The sequence below is a fragment of the Gobius niger genome (genome assembly GCF_951799975.1).
Source record: "Gobius niger genome assembly, contig: SCAFFOLD_167, whole genome shotgun sequence".
Lineage (NCBI taxonomy): Eukaryota > Metazoa > Chordata > Actinopteri > Gobiiformes > Gobiidae > Gobius > Gobius niger.
The window spans coordinates 4,189-20,546 of record NW_027639209.1 but is presented as its reverse complement, the minus strand read 5'-3'; the positions used below and the strand labels follow the sequence as shown (position 1 = coordinate 20,546).

General features: G+C 39.6%; 1 long non-coding RNA gene across 1 annotated transcript; it reads right to left on the bottom strand.

Moving 5' to 3' along the window:
• Positions 1–6,269: 6,269 nt before the first annotated feature.
• LOC306982756 lies at positions 6,270–16,127 on the bottom strand. Its single transcript, XR_013794228.1, has 3 exons — positions 15,992–16,127; positions 7,276–7,405; positions 6,270–6,474 (listed from the first exon to the last, which is right to left on the bottom strand). It is a non-coding gene; the product is annotated as an uncharacterized lncRNA (long non-coding RNA).
• Between the last annotated feature and the right edge of the window lie 231 nt (positions 16,128–16,358).

Sequence of the window (16,358 nt, the reverse complement as noted above, 5' to 3'; positions counted from 1 at the left end):
ACCTACCTTACCTACCTGCTCCACTCCGACCTCCCCCAGCCCTTACCCACCTGCTCCACTCCGACCTCCCCCAGCCCTTACCCACCTGCTCCACTCCGACCTCCCCCAGCCCTTACCTTCCTGCTCCACTCCGACCTCCCCCAGCCCTTACCCACCTGCTCCACTCCGACCTCCCCCAGCCCTTACCCACCTGCTCCACTCCGACCTCCCCCAGCCCTTACCTTCCTGCTCTGAACTCTTGAATCTCACCTGTTTTGTCTTTGCAGTTATTACCACAACCCCGGCTCCGCCCGTGACTCCGCCCACGACTCCGCCCAGTCGGTCCAGTCGGTCCGCTGCCCCTCGTCCTGGACTCGGTGCTGGAGTCCTGATCTGTGTGGCCGTGGTGCTTGTTACAGTCTGAGAGAAGGTCCTGCGGGGTCTCCTCGTTCTATCATCTCTTCTGCTCTGCTCGGCCCCGCCCCCCTGACTGAACGGCCACGCCCCCCTGACTGAACGGCCCCCGGACTGAACGGCTCCGCCCCCTGACTGAACGGCTCCGCCCTCCTGACTGAACGGCCCCGCCCCCTGACTGAACTGATTAAGAGCTTCTTAAAACTATTTTCTAAGACATTCAACGTCATTTTAACCTCTTAACTCCCGCCTGAACCGAGAGCATTTTCTCCAGTTCAGCTTTACCCAAATCCTGTAGGCCAGTGTAACGCCTCATTTGAAAGCTAAGACCAACAAAACTCCTCTAAATGGATCTTTTTCCTCATGTCATCACTTTTTTTTTTCATGAATTTTTTGGGGGGGGGGTTTCAACTCATTTTTTGTCAAAGTTTTCTCACTTTTTTGTCACATTTCCATCATTGTTTTCGTCTCAGTTTTGTTGCTATTTTCACAACTTTTTTCCAAAAGCTTCTGGAAAAAACTGTGAAAATAGCAACAAAACTGAGACGAAAACAATGATGGAAATGTGACAAAAAAGTGAGGAAAAATGTATGAAAAAGTTACAAAAATGAGTGTAATACCCAACAAAAAAATGATGGAAAAGAATCTGATGACGTGAGGAAAAAGCTCCTCTCGGTTCAGGCGGGAGTTAAGAGGTTAAATCCAAACAATCATAAAAAGACGGATGAATTTGTGAAGACTTTATTCAGTGTAGGTTTGTTTCCTCTAATAACTAAAGCGAGTAGAATCACATCCCACTGTGCCACTTTAATTGACAACGTTTTTTCTAATGAAATAGAAAATGATACAGTGGTTTAATGATAAATGACATCAGTGATCACAAAAATAATCACCGAAAAAATGAACCAGGAAACATGCACTGGTTTAGAAGCGTAAAAACTGAAAACCATTGATTCCCATCAAAGCAGGAATGGAGTCATTTATACAGAGAGAATGACACTAATAAAGCAGACGAGGAGTTTGCGAGAGATAAAAATTGCCCAATGAGGAAATACTGTAAAAACAGACAGTGTAAGGAAAACCCACGTCTAAGGGTTTGCTAAATGCAAGAAAAAAATCTCTTTACAAAAACTTTATAAATAACAGAACAAAAGAAGCTGAGGATAAATATAAGAAATATAAAAATCAATTGACAAGTATTGTTAGAATATGTAAACAAGAGCAGGGCCGTCGGACTGGGGGGGTAAAGGGTACTGAGTACCCAGGGCCCAGAGCAGGGGAGGGGCCTCAAAAATGCTGCAGAAAGTGTTCTGTGTTGCACTTTCTAACTTTCCTCATAATTGATACTATAAGAACTGAACAACCGGCTGAAATACAGTGGCTGCTACACAGAATTTTGCACAAACAATAATGATGATAATATCTCAGGCCCCGACACCCCTTTAAACATGAGCCACATGGTTCAGCACCAGCTTCAGCTCAGCAGTGACTCTGATGAGGTGGATTCTGTAATGTAATGACACAGAGCTATGAGGAAAGACAGATCTTAGTCTGGCCTCGCTCTTATGTGTTTTTATTTAACACGAGCCTGTTCTAGTGGAGCTGAGAGAAAACTTTCTGTCATAAATGACATTTAAACATGAGGCGAGTCCTGCCTCTGCCTGCGCTGAGTCAGAGACGGAGCTCCTTCTCTCCTTGTTTTAACCTCTAAAGTTAGCTCGAGCCGTTTAACCTATTCCAGCGTAACTTTATACAACAACAATTTACTGACAACACACTTAAAGGCTTCAAACATGGTGAGACTAAATCAGACTGAAGCCTTTGAGTTTTGTGTTCAGTCCTGAGGGCTGCAGAGACGTCATAGTGTCATCATTTATGTAAAATAGTATTTTAAAGCCTATTTTAAAGTCACACATGTGTTTTTCTCAGCACAAATATCCCATGTCCTGGTGCAGTCGTCCTGTTTAAATATCTGTCACTACAGGATTAAAGATTATTCAGTTTCTGTAACTGAAGCCAAATCAGATGCAATTTCAAGTCAAACATTTGAAACAAACAAACCATGACCTCAGTACACATTGGATTGGACATATGTTTGTGTTTGAAGCACTTTTTTGGCCGACCCATTATTTTCACTTAGTTAATGTATATATAATAAAGTTCTAATAGAAAATAAATGAACTGCACTGTCAAACCACTAAACCACTGTCATGTGGTCAAAGAACATAGAATCTCAATTTTATATATGGGGGTCCACCAAGATAGTTTGTACCCAGGGCCCAGAATTTGGTGCTCCGCCCCTGAACAAGAGCACTATATTAAGTTGTTAGACAACAATAAGAATAATATAAAAGGCTTATGGAATATCTTAAAGAATGATTAATTATCCACAATATTTCAAAGATGAGGACAGAACTACAAATAATATGAATGAAGAAGTCGATACATTGAATAAATTCTTCGTCAGTGTTGGACTGAACCTTGCTGATATATTAATGAATGAATTAGAACATTATGGGATTAGGGGGGAGCACTACAGTGGGTCACCAGTTACTTGTTGTCGAGAAATTGTGTGTGGTTTACCTCGGGGATCCATTCTGGACCCAAAATAGTTCAGTTTGTACAAAAACGACATTTGTAAAACACCTCAAATTCTTAGATTTATCTTGTTTGCAGACGATACTAATGTTTTTGCTTCAGGAGACGACTTAAAGACACAAGCAAAGCACATTTTAAACGTCAAAGCTCGACATACCCTATACTGCTCTCTTATACTGCCCTATTTATACTATTGTACTGTGGTTCGGGGTAGTACTACAAAAACACAGTAAAATAAATGCTTTTAAATGAGATCTGGAATTAGACCATATCGCGTACATCGGGATATTTCAAATTCACATAAGCTTTTAACCTCTTAACTCCCGCCTGAACCGAGAGGATCTTTTTCCTCCAGATTTTTTTTCCATCATTTTTTTGGTTGGGTATTCAACTCATTTTTGTAACTTTTTTGTCATTTTTTGTCACATTTTTGTTGTTTTTTCGTAAATTTTTTTAATCACATTTTTGTCATTTTTGTGTCACATTTTTGTCATTTTTTGTCAATTTCTTGTGACATTTTTGCCCATCATTGTTTTCGTCTCAGTTTTGTTGCTATTTTCTCACCTTTTTTCCAGAAGCTTTTGGATTGGGGTGAAGCCAAACTGGAGAAAATGTGCTCGGTTCAGGCGGGAGTTAAGGGGTTAAGTTAACATAAAGAAACAGGTCATCTTTTTTAAGTTTATCTTAAATTGAGCACCTTTTATTTAGTATTTAGTATATAAACAGAAAAAGATTGACCTATTTCATTTTCTGGGCTGTTTTATCCAAGATATTTGGTTTTATTAAATGTGCCCCTTCTGGAGCTTTGTTACAGTGTTTATGTTACATTTTATAAAGTTTTCAAAAAAACTACTCGTATTCGGCTTTGATTTTGACTGGACATTTAATTTCACAGCTCTCACTTTGCGGAAAAAATATCGGGATATATATCGTATATCGATATTCAGCCTAAATATATCGGGATATGACTTTTGGTCCATATCGCCCAGACCTAAAACTTCGGGGGGGGGTTTGTTGATGGGGAGCCAATGCCCTCTTCAACTGGCCCGCTCTACACCCTGGCTTTTTAACACCAGGGGGAAGTTTGCTCGGTGGAGGGCCGGGTTTCTTCATCGTCAAAAGACCAAGGGCCGGACCCTCCAATTGATGCAATTGAAGTAAAGCATCACTTTCTACATGTGCCAGTGTTTTACATCAGACACACTGGGAAAATGTCCATCTTAAATTAGATAAATGACTTAAAATCACTTGAATAAAGGTGTTTCTTATGTTAAATTTGAGTCGGGTTGAACTCATCTAACATCAGACAAACACGCTAATGCCAATGGAACAATAGAAATCCCACTGGAAATCAGGACAATTAACTTTTACTGTAAAAAATATTTATTTTTCACTTAAAATGATACAAAATAATCTGAATTAAGAAAAAACTTGAGCTTGTTCCATTGGCCAGAATAGGTTATATCTGCTCTAAGGCCAGACCAAATCCACTCCTTTAGATTTAATCTCTTAATTCAAGTTGATTTAAGTCATTTCTACCTATAGATGAGTATTCTTTTAGGATTATAGTCTAAAAGGCTGCTCTGCTAAGACATTTTAAGGAATTGACAGTATTTTTAACATTTCTAGAGTACTTTAACAAGCATTTCATCTCAGATTTGGGTCATAATGTTTCTCAAAGTCATCTCGAGGGCCAGAGTTTGGTGATGGAGGGCCGGTTTTGGCCCCCGGGCCTGACGTTGCTTACCCCTGCACTACACTATGCAGGGCTTAACTACTTATTACACATTACATAATTCATTGTACATTAAAAAAAAGAAAGAAAAAAAGTTAACTTTGTTTGGCCTTGATTGAAACCATCTGTACGTCAGTAATGATGGCCGTCTGTCACTCGCTTTGCACCAAACATCGTACATGTAACCAGACTGTTGTTGTAGTTGTGCTTCGCTTCTGTTTCTGTTAATTATGTGAACATTTCATAAAGTGCTTTGTGAAATATAATGTGTAAAGTTAAATACGGGTACGTTGTGTACACGTGTGATGCTGTACATGCAATAATGTTCTTTTGCACTATTGTTGTGATTTACATTTTTATTGTAATGATTTTGGGGCTTTTGCTTCGGCCCACTCCTTTTGAGCAGAAATCCTACTGCTCAAATAAACAAACTAAACTACCATGGTCTGGGTGAATACTCGATTCTTGCCCGGCCAATGTTAAGTAACAGTTTAATCAAGTTCTATATCATCATAATTGAGATTGAACTACTTTTAGGTAAAACTGATTAAAAAGTGAAATGACTCAAATAAGCAAACAGCCCCAAAGAACAGTTTCAGTTCTCGGGACGCTGGTATAAGCGGGATAAGGCACAGCGAGGCGTCCATTATCAGAAATAACTGGACTCATCGGACGGTTCACGCCTCCGCCTCGTTGTGCTACGTGTTACGTTTTATGTTAAAGGTCAAATGTATTTATAAAGCACATTTACAAAGTGCTGAACAGGCAATACCAAATTTCAACAAACCTGACATTAGTTTTATGTGGGGAAAGTCCTTTCTACTGACATCACTCATGTTTTTGAATTGTAGCGACTCAAAGCCCTAATGTCGCTGAGAGGAAAAGCTCGGGTTCGGTCTCTTTGTTTGATGAAAACAATGATGGAAATGTGACAAAAATGACCCAAAAATTGACGAAAAAATGAAGAAAAAAATTGATAAAAATTGGACACAAAAAAAGTGACAAATGTGATTAAAAAAAATGATGAAAAAATATAGATAAAAATTGGACAAAAAAATGACAAAAAAAGACAGAAAATGTGACAAAAGTGATTAAAAAAATGGACGAAAAAATTGATAAAAATTTGACAAAAAATGACAAAAATGTGATAAAAATTGGACCAAAAAAAAAAGTGACAAATGTGATTAAAAAATAACGGGGGGAAAATGATAAAAATGTGACAAAAAAATGACAAAAAATCACAAAAAAAATCACAAAATGAGTTGAACACCCACCAAAAAATGATGGGGAAAAAAATCTCCTCTCGGTTCAGTCGGGAGTTAAGAGGTTAATATCAGTCACTGGGTCCATGATCTGTCTGTACATGTACAAGGTTAAACTCAAAAACAAAATAATTTTCCCTCTATATCACATGATCGTCCTTTTCAGCGCTGTGATGTGACCTGAAACCCTTTACCTTTTATAAACTCATCATGGTGTGATTATAAATGTGATGAAAGTCAGACAGAGGCGGTTTGTTTATACCAGTGATGTAATGTGATACAAAAGTAATAATATTCATAATTTAAATACAGTTCCATATAAATACATATTATATACAGAGGAACGTACAGATGTGTATGTACAGCTCAGTAAAAATATTCTGGTACATAAATAGATATATTTTGTATTTAGTAGAAACGTTTGGTGCGACTCCGTGTGTTTCCACGTGGGGGCAGCAGAGAGTCAGCGTCTGGTGCACAAGGAATCTGTGGAGGAAGAAAAGGAGATTTCAAAATCAGAAAGCAAATACAAGGATACTTATACTTATGGTGAGTGTGTACCTCTGTGTGGTGAGTGTGTACCTCTGTGTGTCCATTTTTGTCATTTTTTATCACATTTTTTTCATTTTTTTGTCAATTTTTTTTATAAAACTTTTGTCATTTTTTTGTCACATTTTTGCCACTTTTTCGTAAATTTTGATCACATTTTGTGTCATTTTTTTTGTCATTTTTTGTCCAATTTTTTATCAATTTTTTTTCATTTTTTCTTCAATTTTTTATAATTTTTTTTATAGTTTTTTGTCTTTTTTTTGTCACATTTTGTCCAATTTTTATCACATTTTTTGACATTTTTTTGTCAATTTTTTGTCATTTTTTTGTCACATTTTGTTCATTTTTTGATCATTTTTTTTATTTTTTATTTTTTAATTTTTTGTCTTTTTTTTTGCACATTTTGTTCATTTTTTGTTCATTTTTTTGTCACATTTTGTCCATTTTTTATCCAATTTTTTGTCATTTTTTTTGTTCAATTTTTTGTCACTTTTTCGTCAATTTTTTATCACATTTTGTTCATTTTTTGTCATTTTTTGTCCAATTTTTATCACATTTTTGTAACTTTTTTTTGTCCAATTTTTGTCATTTTTTTGCCACTTTTTCATCAATTTTTCGTCACTTTTTTGTCACATTTCCATCATTGTTTTCGTCTCAGTTTTGTTGCTGTGTGGTGTGTGTGTACCTCTGTGTGGTGTGTACCTCTGTGGTGAGTGTGTACCTCTGTGTGGTGAGTACCTCTGTGTGGTGAGTGAGTACCTCTGTGTGGTGAGTAGTTCTCGTAGATGGGACACAGATTTTCTTGGTCTCGGAGTTTCCGGGCTCTGAGGACGTCTCTGACGCACTGATGCAGGAACAGGAACTGAACCTGAGACAGAAACATCCGCACTGACTCATGAGCAGCAAATAACTTATCATAATGTAATCATTATATTCTCCTATGTGTTATTATAATGGCTCTATGTGAGTGTGTGTCACCTCCGTCTGCTCCATGTGAGAGCCTACAGCGCCCTCTGGTGGTGTGTTATAGTCTCTCTCACCTCCGTCTGCACCATGTGTGAGCCTACAGCGCCCTCTGGTGGTGTGTTATAGTCTCTCTCACCTCCGTCTGCTCCATGTGTGAGCCTACAGCGCCCTCTGGTGGTGTGTTATAGTCTCTCTCACCTCCGTCTGCTCCATGTGTGAGCCTACAGCGCCCTCTGGTGGTGTGTTATAGTCTCTCACCTCCGTCTGCTCCATGTGAGAGCCTACAGCGCCCTCTGGTGGTGTGTTATAGTCTCTCTCACCTCCGTCTGCACCATGTGTGAGCCTACAGCGCCCTCTGGTGGTGTGTTATAGTCTCTCTCACCTCCGTCTGCACCATGTGTGAGCCTACAGCGCCCTCTGGTGGTGTGTTATAGTCTCTCTCACCTCCGTCTGCTCCATGTGTGAGCCTACAGCGCCCTCTGGTGGTGTGTTATAGTCTCTCTCACCTCCGTCTGCTCCATGTGAGAGCCTACAGCGCCCTCTGGTGGTGTGTTATAGTCTCTCTCACCTCCGTCTGCACCATGTGAGAGCCTACAGCGCCCTCTGGTGGTGTGTTATAGTCTCTCTCACCTCCGTCTGCTCCATGTGAGAGCCTACAGCGCCCTCTGGTGGTGTGTTATAGTCTCTCTCACCTCCGTCTGCACCATGTGAGAGTCTACAGCGCCCTCTGGTGGTGTGTTATAGTCTCTCTCACCTCCGTCTGCTCCATGTGTGAGCCTACAGCGCCCTCTGGTGGTGAGTTATAGTCTCTCACCTCCGTCTGCTCCATGTGAGAGCCTACAGCGCCCTCTGGTGGTGAGTTATAGTCTCTCACCTCCGTCTGCACCATGTGTGAGCCTACAGCGCCCTCTGGTGGTGAGTTATAGTCTCTCACCTCCGTCTGCTCCATGTGAGAGCCTACAGCGCCCTCTGGTGGTGTGTTATAGTCTCTCTCACCTCCGTCTGCTCCATGTGAGAGCCTACAGCGCCCTCTGGTGGTGTGTTATAGTCTCTCTCACCTCCGTCTGCACCATGTGAGAGCCTACAGCGCCCTCTGGTGGTGAGTTATAGTCTCTCACCTCCGTCTGCTCCATGTGAGAGCCTACAGCGCCCTCTGGTGGTGTGTTATAGTCTCTCTCACCTCCGTCTGCACCATGTGAGAGCCTACAGCGCCCTCTGGTGGTGTGTTATAGTCTCTCTCACCTCCGTCTGCACCATGTGAGAGCCTACAGCGCCCTCTGGTGGTGTGTTATAGTCTCTCACCTCCGTCTGCACCATGTGAGAGCCTACAGCGCCCTCTGGTGGTGTGTTATAGTCTCTCACCTCCGTCTGCACCATGTGAGAGCCTACAGCGCCCTCTGGTGGTATGTTATAGTCTCTCACTTTTTGTCATTTTTTTGACATTTTTTTGGTCATTTTTTTGTCATTTTTTTGTCATTTTTTTGTCATTTTTTTGTCATTTTTTTGTCACTTTTTTGTCAATTTTTTGTCATTTTTTTGTCACTTTTTTGGTCATTTTTTTGTCATTTTTTTGTCATTTTTTTGTCACTTTTTTGTCAATTTTTTGTCATTTTTTTGTCACTTTTTTGTCAATTTTTGTCACATTTTTGTCATTTTTTTGTCATTTTTTTGTCATTTTTTTGTCACTTTTTTGTCAATTTTTTGTCATTTTTTTGTCACTTTTTTGTAATTTTTTTGTCACTTTTTTGTAATTTTTTTGTCATTTTTTTGTCATTTTTTTGTCATTTTTTGTCATTTTTTTGTCATTTTTTTGTCATTTTTTTGTCATTTTTTTGTCAATTTTTTGTCATTTTTTTGTCACTTTTTTGTTATTTTTTTGTCACATTTTTGTCACATTTTTGTCACATTTTTGTAATTTTTTGTCATTTTTTTGTCACTTTTTTGTAATTTTTTTGTCATTTTTTGTCATTTTTTTGTCACTTTTTGTAATTTTTTTGTCATTTTTTTGTCATTTTTTTGTCATTTTTTGTCATTTTTTGTCATTTTTTTGTCATTTTTTTGTCATTTTTTTGTCATTTTTTTGTCATTTTTTTGTCACTTTTTTGGGGTTGAAAGAAAAGCATCCAAAACCAAAAATGCGCTGAAAAAGCAACAAAAAAGTGACAAAAAACACAACGAAAAAGTGACGAAAAAGCAACAAAAAAATGAGGCGTTACAGTGTTGCTCTCCAGTCAAGAAGCTTTTAGATTTGGGCAAAGCCGAACTGGAGAAAATGCTCTCGGTTTAGGCGGGGGGTCAGAGGTTAACATGTGTATTTGTGGAAGTGTCGCATTTACGCTAATTTGGGCCAGACTGACCAGAGTCCAGGGCTGGTTTTCAGTCCCAGTCCGGCCCTGTGAGAGCCTACAGCGCCCTCTGGTGGTGTGTTATAGTCTCTCACCTCCGTCTGCACCATGTGAGAGCCTACAGCGCCCTCTGGTGGTGTGTTATAGTCTCTCTCACCTCCGTCTGCACCATGTGTGAGCCTACAGCGCCCTCTGGTGGTGTGTTATAGTCTCTCTCACCTCCGTCTGCACCATGTGAGAGCCTACAGCGCCCTCTGGTGGTGTGTTATAGTCTCTCTCACCTCCGTCTGCACCATGTGAGAGCCTACAGCGCCCTCTGGTGGTGTGTTATAGTCTCTCACCTCCGTCTGCTCCATGTGAGAGCCTACAGCGCCCTCTGGTGGTGTGTTATAGTCTCTCTCACCTCCGTCTGCACCATGTGTGAGCCTACAGCGCCCTCTGGTGGTGTGTTATAGTCTCTCTCACCTCCGTCTGCACCATGTGTGAGCCTACAGCGCCCTCTGGTGGTGTGTTATAGTCTCTCTCACCTCCGTCTGCACCATGTGAGAGCCTACAGGGACTGGACTGGTCACATGTCCTGTATTCTGGAAGAGCACAGAAGGGCCACTGGCTCCACCGGTCTGGCCCCTCACTTTACCCTCACCCCCGGGTGTAACCGAGCTTTACCCAAATCTAAAAGCTTCACCTCTTAACTCCCGCCTGAACCGAGAGGATCTTTTCCCTCACGTCATCACATTTTTTTCCATGATTTTTTTGTTGGGCATTCAACTCATTTTGTAACTCATTTTTTTGTCATTTTTTTGTCATTTTTTTTGTCATTTTTTCGTCATTTTTTCATAATTTTTTGTCTTTTTTTGGTCGATTTTTTGTCATTTTTTAAATCAAATTTTTATCAAATTTTTGTCATTTTTGTGTCAAATTTTTATCACATTTTTATCAAATTTTAATCAAATTTTTGTCATTTTTTGTCATTTTTTTGTCACTTTTTTGTCATTTTTTTGTCACTTTTTTGTAATTTTTTTGTCACTTTTTGTCACTTTTTTGTCATTTTTTTGTCATTTTTTCGTCACTTTTTTGTCTTTTTTTGGTCGTTTTTTTTTCATTTTTTGAATCAAATTTTTATGAATTTTTTGTCATTTTTTTGTCACTTTTTTGTCACTTTTTTGTCACTTTTTTGTCATTTTTTTGTCACTTTTTTGTCACTTTTTTTGTCACTTTTTTGTCATTTTTTTGTCACTTTTTTGTCACTTTTTTGTCACTTTTTTTGTCACTTTTTTTGTCACTTTTTTGTCATTTTTTTGTCATTTTTTTGTCACTTTTTTGTCACTTTTTTGTCACTTTTTTGTCATTTTTTTGTCATTTTTTTGTCACTTTTTTGTCACTTTTTTGTCACTTTTTTGTCACTGTTTTGTCACTTTTTTGTCACTTTTTTGTCATTTTTTTGTCACTTTTTGTCACTTTTTGTCATTTTTTTGTCATTTTTTTGTCACTTTTTTGTCACTTTTTTGTCACTTTTTTGTCACTTTTTTGTCACTTTTTTTGTCACTTTTTTGTCACTTTTTTGTCATTTTTTTGTCACTTTTTCGTCATTTTTTTGTCACTTTTTGGTCAATTTTTTATCAAATTTTAATCAAATTTTTATCAAATTTTTGTCATTTTTTGTCATTTTTTTGTCACTTTTTTGTCACTTTTTGTCACTTTTTTGTCATGTTTTTGTCATTTTTTTGTCACTTTTTCGTCACTTTTTTGTCATTTTTTTGTCATTTTTTTGTCATTTTTTTGTCATTTTTTTGTCACTTTTTTGTCACTTTTTTGTCACTTTTTTTGTCACTTTTTTGTCATTTTTTTGTCACTTTTTGTCACTTTTTGTCACTTTTTTGTCATTTTTTTGTCACTTTTTTGTCACTTTTTTGTCACTTTTTTTGTCACTTTTTTGTCATTTTTTTGTCACTTTTTTGTCACTTTTTTGTCAGTTTTTTGTCATTTTTTTGTCATTTTTTTGTCATTTTTTTGTCAGTTTTTTGTCACTTTTTCGTCACTTTTTTGTCAATTTTTTTTATCACTTTTTAATCAATTTTTTGTCATTTTTTTGTCAATTTTTCATGAATTTTTGTCTTTTTTTGGTCGATTTTTTGTCATTTTTTTGTCAAATTTTTATCACATTTTTGTCACTTTTTTTGTCACTTTTTTGTCATTTTTTTGTCATTTTTTTGTCACTTTTTTGTCACTTTTTTGTCACTTTTTTGTCATTTTTTTGTCATTTTTTTGTCATTTTTTTGTCACTTTTTTGTCACTTTTTTGTCACTTTTTTGTCACTGTTTTGTCACTTTTTTGTCACTTTTTTGTCATTTTTTTGTCACTTTTTGTCACTTTTTGTCATTTTTTTGTCATTTTTTTGTCACTTTTTTGTCACTTTTTTGTCACTTTTTTGTCACTTTTTTGTCACTTTTTTTGTCACTTTTTTGTCACTTTTTTGTCATTTTTTTGTCACTTTTTCGTCATTTTTTTGTCACTTTTTGGTCAATTTTTTATCAAATTTTAATCAAATTTTTATCAAATTTTTGTCATTTTTTGTCATTTTTTTGTCACTTTTTTGTCACTTTTTTGTCACTTTTTTGTCATGTTTTTGTCATTTTTTTGTCACTTTTTCGTCACTTTTTTGTCATTTTTTTGTCATTTTTTTGTCATTTTTTTGTCATTTTTTTGTCACTTTTTTGTCACTTTTTTGTCACTTTTTTTGTCACTTTTTTGTCATTTTTTTGTCACTTTTTGTCACTTTTTGTCACTTTTTTGTCATTTTTTTGTCACTTTTTTGTCACTTTTTTGTCACTTTTTTGTCACTTTTTTTGTCACTTTTTTGTCATTTTTTTGTCACTTTTTTGTCACTTTTTTGTCACTTTTTTGTCATTTTTTTGTCATTTTTTAGTCATTTTTTTGTCAGTTTTTTGTCAGTTTTTTGTCACTTTTTTTGTCATTTTTTTGTCACTTTTTGTCACTTCTTGTCACTTTTTTGTCATTGTTTTGTCACTTTTTTGTCACTTTTTTGTCACTTTTTTGTCACTTTTTTGTCACTTTTTTTGTCACTTTTTTGTCACTTTTTTGTCATTTTTTTGTCACTTTTTCGTCATTTTTTTGTCACTTTTTCGTCAATTTTTTATCAAATTTTAATCAAATTTTTATCAAATTTTTGTCATTTTTTGTCATTTTTTTGTCACTTTTTTGTCACTTTTTTGTCATTTTTTTGTCATTTTTTTGTCATTTTTTTGTCATTTTTTTGTCACTTTTTTGTCACTTTTTTGTCACTTTTTTTGTCACTTTTTTGTCATTTTTTTGTCACTTTTTGTCACTTTTTGTCACTTTTTTGGCACTTTTTTGTCACTTTTTTGTCATTTTTTTGTCACTTTTTCGTCATTTTTTTGTCACTTTTTCGTCAATTTTTTATCAAATTTTAATCAAATTTTTATCAAATTTTTGTCATTTTTTGTCATTTTTTTGTCACTTTTTTGTCACTTTTTTGTCATTTTTTTGTCACTTTTTCGTCACTTTTTTGTCAATTTTTTTTATCACTTTTTAATCAATTTTTTGTCATTTTTTTGTCAATTTTTCATGAATTTTTGTCTTTTTTTGGTCGATTTTTTGTCATTTTTTTGTCAAATTTTTATCACATTTTTGCCACTTTTTTCGTCACTTTTTTGTCACATTTCCATTATTGTTTTCGTCTCAGTTTTGTTGCTATTTTCTCACCTTTTTTCCAGAAGCTTTTGGATTGGGGTAAAGCCAAACTGGAGAAAATGCCCTCGGTTCAGGCGGGAGTTAAGGGGTTGAAAGAAAAGCATCCAAAAACAAAAATGTGCTGGAAAAGCAACAAAATGTGAAGAAAACGTGACGACAAAGCAACAAAAAAATGAGGCGTTACAGTGTTGCTCTCCAGTCAGGAAGCTTTTAGATTTGGGCAAAGCCGAACTGGAGAAAATGCTCTTGGTTAAGGCGGGGGGTCAGAGAGCCTACAGCGCCCTTTGGTGGTGTGTTATAGTCTCTCTCACCTCCGTCTGCACCATGTGTGAGCCTACAGCGCCCTCTGGTGGTGTGTTATAGTCTCTCTCACCTCCGTCTGCACCATGTGTGAGTCTACAGCGCCCTCTGGTGGTGTGTTATAGTCTCTCTCACCTCCGTCTGCGCCATGTGTGAGCCTACAGCGCCCTCTGGTGGTGTGTTATAGCCTCTCTCACCTCCGTCTGCGCCATGTGAGAGCCTACAGCGCCCTCTGGTGGTGTGTTATAGTCTCTCTCACCTCCGTCTGCACCATGTGTGAGTCTACAGCGCCCTCTGGTGGTGTGTTATAGTCTCTCTCACCTCCGTCTGCGCCATGTGAGAGCCTACAGCGCCCTCTGGTGGTGTGTTATAGTCTCTCTCACCTCCGTCTGCACCATGTGAGAGCCTACAGCGCCCTCTGGTGGTGTGTTATAGTCTCTCTCACCTCCGTCTGCACCATGTGTGAGCCTACAGCGCCCTCTGGTGGTGTGTTATAGTCTCTCTCACCTCCGTCTGCACCATGTGTGAGTCTACAGCGCCCTCTGGTGGTGTGTTATAGTCTCTCTCACCTCCGTCTGCGCCATGTGAGAGCCTACAGCGCCCTCTGGTGGTGTGTTATAGTCTCTCTCACCTCCGTCTGCACCATGTGAGAGCCTACAGCGCCCTCTGGTGGTGTGTTATAGTCTCTCTCACCTCCGTCTGCACCATGTGTGAGCCTACAGCGCCCTCTGGTGGTGTGTTATAGTCTCTCTCACCTCCGTCTGCACCATGTGAGAGCCTACAGCGCCCTCTGGTGGTGTGTTATAGTCTCTCTCACCTCCGTCTGCACCATGTGAGAGCCTACAGCGCCCTCTGGTGGTGTGTTATAGTCTCTCTCACCTCCGTCTGCACCATGTGTGAGCCTACAGCGCCCTCTGGTGGTGTGTTATAGTCTCTCACCTCCGTCTGCACCATGTGAGAGCCTACAGCGCCCTCTGGTGGTGTGTTATAGTCTCTCTCACCTCCGTCTGCACCATGTGAGAGCCTACAGCGCCCTCTGGTGGTGTGTTATAGTCTCTCACCTCCGTCTGCACCATGTGAGAGCCTACAGCGCCCTCTGGTGGTGTGTTATAGTCTCTCTCACCTCCGTCTGCACCATGTGAGAGCCTACAGCGCCCTCTGGTGGTGTGTTATAGTCTCTCTCACCTCCGTCTGCACCATGTGAGAGCCTACAGCGCCCTCTGGTGGTGTGTTATAGTCTCTCTCACCTCCGTCTGCACCATGTGTGAGCCTACAGCGCCCTCTGGTGGTGTGTTATAGCCTCTCTCACCTCCGTCTGCACCATGTGAGAGCCTACAGCGCCCTCTGGTGGTGTGTTATAGCCTCTCTCACCTCCGTCTGCACCATGTGAGAGCCTACAGCGCCCTCTGGTGGTGTGTTATAGTCTCTCTCACCTCCGTCTGCACCATGTGAGAGCCTACAGCGCCCTCTGGTGGTGTGTTATAGTCTCTCTCACCTCCGTCTGCACCATGTGAGAGCCTACAGCGCCCTCTGGTGGTGTGTTATAGTCTCTCTCACCTCCGTCTGCACCATGTGAGAGCCTACAGCGCCCTCTGGTGGTGTGTTATAGTCTCTCTCACCTCCGTCTGCACCATGTGTGAGCCTACAGCGCCCTCTGGTGGTGTGTTATAGTCTCTCTCACCTCCGTCTGCACCATGTGAGAGCCTACAGCGCCCTCTGGTGGTGTGTTATAGTCTCTCACCTCCGTCTGCACCATGTGTGAGTCTACAGCGCCCTCTGGTGGTGTGTTATAGTCTCTCACCTCCGTCTGCACCATGTGAGAGCCTACAGCGCCCTCTGGTGGTGTGTTATAGTCTGTCTCACCTCCGTCTGCACCATGTGAGAGCCTACAGCGCCCTCTGGTGGTGTGTTATAGTCTGTCTCACCTCCGTCTGCACCATGTGAGAGCCTACAGCGCCCTCTGGTGGTGTGTTATAGTCTCTCTCACCTCCGTCTGCACCATGTGAGAGTCTACAGCGCCCTCTGGTGGTGTGTTATAGTCTGTCTCACCTCCGTCTGCACCATGTGAGAGCCTACAGCGCCCTCTGGTGGTGTGTTATAGTCTCTCTCACCTCCGTCTGCACCATGTGTGAGCGGTGAAGCCTCAGGTCGAACACGCAGCCGTAAACGTCCACACAGTCTCTGGAGTCGAGCTGCTGCAGGACCCGGTCCAGGACGATGAAGGTCCCGGTGCGGCCCACGCCCGCGCTGTAGGAATATAATATATATAACTTATCTATATAGTAAACAAGACCCAGCCCGCGCTATAGGAATATAATATATATATATAACCTATTTATATAGTAAACAACACCCACGGCCGCGCTTCTGTAATTTGAACTAGTTATTTTCTAAAGTCCCTCTGAGTGAGTCGTCGTCTCTCTTATGTCACAGACTAAACCCTAACCCCCTGTAAACCCTAACCCGCCTTTTGGTCAT